Here is a 5,880-nt window from a genome sequence, read left to right on the forward strand (position 1 = left end):
TCCTGGCTCACAAGGTGAAACCCCATCTCTACTAAAAATACAAAAAAATTAGCCCGGCGCAGTGGCGGGCACCTGTAGTCCCAGCTACTCAGGAGACTGAGGCAGGAGAATCGCGTGAACCCAGGAGGCGGAGCTTGCAGTGAGCCGAGATTGTGCCACTGCACTCCAGCCTGGGCGACAGAACAAGACTCCATCTCAAAAATTAAAATTAAAATTAAAATTAAAAAATTAAAAAAAAAAAAGAATGCTCAGGCCTGGCAGAGTCAGACAGACTGGCTGCCCACTCACCAGCGTGGGTCTCATGTCCACACTCAGAAAGCTCTCGTCCCTCATTTCTCTACTCTTGACATTTATTCAGCTTGTAAAGAAAAGGATCCTTTCCAAAACACGTCTTCAGTTTTTTAATAAACCCCGCAATTCCTTTAATGATTTCAGATTATCTTAAATATTTATAAAAATCACTCTCAGCAACACTTCTTTAAGCAAACCTCCTCATCAACTTCGATTATTTATATATTTATGAACACGATGTTCAAGGAGCAGATGGCAGCTAGTAAGTCCTCCAAAAGAAGGAGGAAAAAAAAAAAAATCAATGGGACAGAATGTAAGCTCCACGACTCGCCCATTTACTCTTCTTGACAAGCTCTGGTACAATTATCTTTCCATTCAGCGGAAGCACCACACAAAAGTCCACAATTGGTTTAAAATAGCACACTTGGACTTCATAAAGCTTGGAGGTTCCAACTTTAATCTAGGAGTGACCTGCCAGCCAAAGGCTCTATTCCCAAAGGAAACTGAAGCTCTGTCCGGGGAGGGCAAGACGATGGGATGTGGGGACAGATGATGGGACCAGGGGAGGGACAGAAAGAGCACCAGGGGCCGAGGGAAGAAACAGACACTGCTGAGCACCTACTAGGTGCCATGCTCTCTGCTGGGCACTGTCCATACAACCTCTGGGTTGATCGTCACAACAACACTTCCAGGTGGCGACTGTTAGTCCTCATTTGAAAGATGAAGAGAGAGACAAAGAGAAAGGAAGTCTCTTGGCCAAGGCCACAGGGCTAGTGAGTGGCAGAGCCAGGATGTGAACACAGGCTATAGGGCCCCCAAACCTTCACTGCCTCTAGAAGGAGAAAAGGAAGAGAGGAAAAAAAATTGCTCTTAATCTCGTGCATCCTAGGCTAACAAAGTTGCCTTTCTTTCAGCCTGGGGAGGCCAATCACCTGTTTTAAGACTATCAAAGACTTAATTGCCAAAGTTCTACTGAAGCAAAAGGACCTGTCCATTTGAGAGCCCAGAGAAGGAAAGTCTCAACTGAATGGAGGAAGAAGTCGATGCGAAGGTTATGAGAAGATAGGAAATGAGTGTCACAGACACATAAAGAGGGGACTTTACAAGAGAGACAGAAAAACAGGGACGGGGGATAGCCCTTACCCTGAGAAATGAATGAAAAACAAGATCAGAAGGAGTCTGTCTTCAACAGGTCTTTATCAAGTATCCCCTTTAGGGAAGAGAAAAAAAAAAAAAATGAACCCTTCACTCCTCCCAGCCAAATTTATTTCTTTCAAGAAGCTCCAATTCAAGCTAAATCAGAGAGATGAATCTGGTCTTTGAGATGCCTATACGCTTGCTGAGGAAACAGTGATTATTACTGTTGTTAACAAAAATCATGGATGGTGATCACTATTATATGGGGTGTGCAATGGGAACAGGGGCCTATGCTAAGGGCTTCGCTTACGTTACTGCCAGGAGCAACTCAACCCCATGATATATGCATCCATTTTACAGATGAGAACACTGAGGCTCCAAGAAGGGAACAAACTTGGTTCCATGCACATGAGCAGTGAGAAAGAAAACCGAGGTATGAATTTGGATCTTACTCTTACTCAGGAGCCCTGGGAGACCGATGGGGATTCTTTTGCCTGTTTGGAGATGAGGAAAAGAGGGTGCCGAGAGTAAGTGACCTCTGGAAGGCTGCACGGCCAAGAGATAGTGAAAATTCAGATTGTAATCTGAATTTTACAACACTTCCTTTACAATGCTCGGTGATGGATGATTTTGCTGAAGACAGCCAAGTCCCAGACCGCCAAAGCCACATGAATGGTGGTCTCTTCAATTAACGAGATGGCAGTAATGCTGAGCACGGGTGAGGCCACAACCTCCTGGCACCGGCATCCCTCGGGCGTCCTTCCTGTGCTTCCTGTGCATGGGTCTCTGGATCCTGATATAAGAGCTGTCAGGGACCAGGATTCCACATAGGGAGGAACCACGGGAGAACCATTTCAAGGTCAACTGCAGGCCAGTGGGCTGACCTCGAGATGGAAAAAGAATGTCCATCCTCAAAGAGCAAAGGGGAACCCATCATTCTGCTCATTCTGTCAAAGACACGTACCGTTTCCTGCATGTGCCAGGCAGCAAGTCAGGTGCCAGAGGAAGCACAAAGATCACTCAGGGTCTGTAAGAAGAAACGTGAGCTCTGCAGGCCGAAGACTTAGGTGAGGACCCTCAATCTGCCCCTTCCTGACTGAAGGGTCTTGGGCCAAGTCCCGCACTCTCTCTAAGTCTCAGGAAAATGAGAACCCTAGCTCTCCTTTACAGGTAACTCTGGCCACTCCACAGTTCAGTCATTCAAAATGAACCTGGGCCGGGCACACTGGCTCACGCCTGTAATCCCAGCACTTTGGGAGGCTAAGGCAGGGAGGATCCCTTGCGCCCAGGAGTTTGGGCAACACAGGGAGACCCCGTCTCTACAAAACATTAAAAAATTAGTTGGGCATGGTGGCACACACCTGTGGTCCCAGCTACACGGGAGGCTGAGGTAGGAGGATGGCTTGAGCCTGAGAGGTCAAGGCTGCAGTAAGACATAATCACACCACTGCACTACTTCAACCTCAACAATACCGTGAGACCTTTTCTCCAAAACACAAACAAAATGAATCTGCACATGCTCAAACTGCAGGACGTTGCTGCACAGAAGGGTCTGCTATTGTCTCTTAAAAATAATAGTAGCACTTACGGGGCTCCGGAGTTGGGGGACCCACATAGCTAAGGATCCTAAGAGAGGTACACAGAAGACTTTGGGAGCTGAGAAAGGAGAAGGGGTGGCTGTCAGAGAGAGCAAAATTACTTGAAAATCTCCCAAAGTGAAGGCAGAAACATATATCGGCCTTTATTTGAAAACCATTTCCAAGTCTCCCTGTGCTAGAACCCACTGCAGCCTCCTGCATCACACACTCTGCCCTTCTCCGTGCTGTGAGCCCAACAAGGATCTAGAGTGCAAATTCCAACGTGTCTCCCCAGGAAGAAAACTCAGGCCAGCTGACCACTTCTGCATGCCAACCAAGGTAGAAAAGCCACCTCTTCCGGGCTTCCCCCACATTACAGGAACCCCAGGCCTGGGAAACCATCCCAGCCGTCAGCCCTGGCTCAGCCTTGGCTGCTGGCCTCAGTCAGTCATCTGGCAGTGGCGATCAAAATGACGCCTTCTTTTTATTTTTCCCCCAGTGCAATCTTCCAAGAATGGGAGAATCTCAAAGTCAGAGTTTAAGCCCTTTTTCACATGGGAGTAAATACATTTTCACAAGATGGTCTTCCTCAGAGAGGGGAGGAGTCCATCCAACTCCCATGGCAAAACTGCTCCCCAGGGATCGTGGATGGAAGTTACAGGGCAAGGAAGCCAAAATGTGGAAGCACACTGGCTCACCTCTCAAAATTCACCACCCACCCGTTCATCTCACAATTATCTATGGGGTGCTTCCCACGTGCTCCAAGGCATCCTTTCTAGGTGCTGGGGATGCAGAAATTCAAGGTGACTGGCAATGACACTTTCTATCACTGCGCCCCCTCCAGGCCAGGAAATCTACGCTGGTTTTCTCAAGGCCCCACTCGCAGCAGCCCATTTTACAGACGGGACCCTAAGACTCAGAGAGGGTAAGCGACTTGCCCAAGGTCACACAGCTAGTAAACGGCAGGGCCAGGAATTAAACATGGGTGCAAAGTGCACGTGACACTCCTCCGCTGCCCCAGCTTCCCACTCTATCCCTCCGCACCCCTCCATCTCACGCAGCAGGGTGGGTAGCAAAAACACACCCCAAGAAGCGCCAGCACGGGAAGACCTCCTTCCTTCCACCCCTGACACAGAACACACGTTTCAAAGGACACACAGGTTTCTCCCACCCCCAGTGTGTATGCACACAGCCCCAGGAAAGCCCTGCAGGCTGCAAGGGTACCCACCCGTTAACACTGAACTTCCATTTAAAAAGAAGGATGATGAAAAGATAAAAGACGAAGAGGAAGTGCTCTTTAAACATAGGCGGGTGGCCACCCCAGGAGGAAGTCTTGAGGCCAATGGAGATTTTGTTCACCCCCTTTAGTTCCTCAAATCGAATGCCACTGGCCTTCCAAGCCCCTGATGGGTGGTGGCCGGGGGCCAGCGCTGCTGCCAGGGTCAGTCCCCGCGCCGACACCTGGCTCGCAGGAAGGGTCTGCCCAGGACCAGCCACCCCGACCCGAGCGCCCCCTGCCTCGAGGCGCACCAGGCGCCGGCTCCGCAGCTGGGTGGACCCGGGCGGCGGCCCCGCTGCGCGCTCCCCTCGCGTCCGCCCCCGCCCCCGCCCCCCGCGCACTCGAGAAGCCTCCCCCGGGACCCCCGCGCCCGCCGGCCCGGACGCCCCCACCCCGGCGGCGCCCCCTGTCCACCCACCGCAGCGCCCGGCCCGGCGGCCCGGATTGCACCCCAGCCTCTCCCTGCACCCATCACGCGCGCGCCCCGCACCCCGCGCCCTCTCCAGGAGCAAATCGGATCCAGGGGCGCGCGCGCGGGCTGGCCGGGCGGCGGCGCCTTCAGAGCCCCGGCACGTACCTGGCGGCCCGGGCGGACGAGGGGAGCGCGGCGCGGGAGCGCAGGAGACTCGGAGCCTCCGGTGCCGCCGCCGCCGTTTCCGGGTTGGCGGGGCTCACGTCACCGCCACAGGTTTGCGAGCTGCCCCCGCCGCGGCGGCAGCAGCAGCAGCAGCGGCCCGGGCGAGTGCCAGGCGAGAAATAACTATAAAAGGAAGAGGCGCGGCGAGGAGGAAGAGGAAGCGCTGTTTACCTTCGAGAAGCCGAGCCGCCGGCGCTCGCACAAAAGGAGGACGCTTGCCTCGCGACGCGCCTCCCCCCGCGCCCAGTCCCCGCCGCATCGCGGGGCCCCGGCGTCAGCGCGCGCCGCGCCCCGGGACCGCCCTGCGCCGGCCCCCACCCCAGAACCCCGCGCCCGCCTGGCCCATGTCCTCCCGAGCCGGGGCGCCACGGGCCCGGGATGGTGGTGACCTTGGGCAAGTCACTGCGGGGCGCGCTGCGGTTGGGGGTCATTGCCCTCATTGTGCGAGGAGGAAACCCGGCCCTCAGAGGCGCAGGGGTGGCCCCCAAGGTCACGGCCTGTCAGGTAGGGCTCGGGCTCGAATCCCGGTCTCCAGACCTTCGGGCCGGCCAGGTTCCTGTCCCTGGGTCGCTTCTCCCTCACCTGGACTTCAGGAATGGTGACAGTCCCTGCCTGGCTCACCTCGCAGCGGGGTCAGTAAGAGGAATGTTGTCCACGCACCCATTCAGCCCTCCCGCAGATACTCACTGGGCCTACTAAGTGCCCAGGCTGCTCTAGGCCCTGGAGCTGCAGATGCGAACCAAGACAAAATCCCTGCCCGGGAGGGGCAGCAGGGATAGGCCGTAAATATCTGATGGGTCTGATGGTGCTAAGTGCTATGCCAGAGGAAAAATAAAGCGGGGTGAGGGGAGGGTGTGGGCTGTCAGTGCTACCCTAAGCGGTTCTCCAAGGACTTTAAATTTAGTACAGAAATTCCCTCATAAAAAGCTCCTCACCGTAATTCCAGTTTCAGGTATTAT

General features: G+C 54.1%; 1 protein-coding gene across 12 annotated transcripts in view; it reads right to left on the minus strand.

Annotated features, from left to right (window-relative positions):
* The window catches only part of CYRIB (CYFIP related Rac1 interactor B), a 180,827-nt gene extending 175,649 nt beyond the window's left edge, over positions 1–5,178 (minus strand). For 6 of the 12 annotated variants that reach the window (XM_023223937.2, XM_023223946.2, XM_023223889.2 and 3 more), the window contains exon 1: positions 5,093–5,178. The gene's annotated coding sequence lies outside the window, so the exon portion shown is untranslated. Of the gene's footprint in view, positions 1–4,861 lie in introns of all 12 variants that reach the window. The other 6 variants (XM_023223902.3, XM_023223909.3, XM_023223878.3 and 3 more) reach the window with 3 other exon arrangements.
* Between the last annotated feature and the right edge of the window lie 702 nt (positions 5,179–5,880).

Source organism: Piliocolobus tephrosceles, chromosome 7, assembly GCF_002776525.5.
Source record: "Piliocolobus tephrosceles isolate RC106 chromosome 7, ASM277652v3, whole genome shotgun sequence".
In the NCBI taxonomy this organism is placed as follows: Eukaryota; Metazoa; Chordata; class Mammalia; order Primates; family Cercopithecidae; genus Piliocolobus; species Piliocolobus tephrosceles.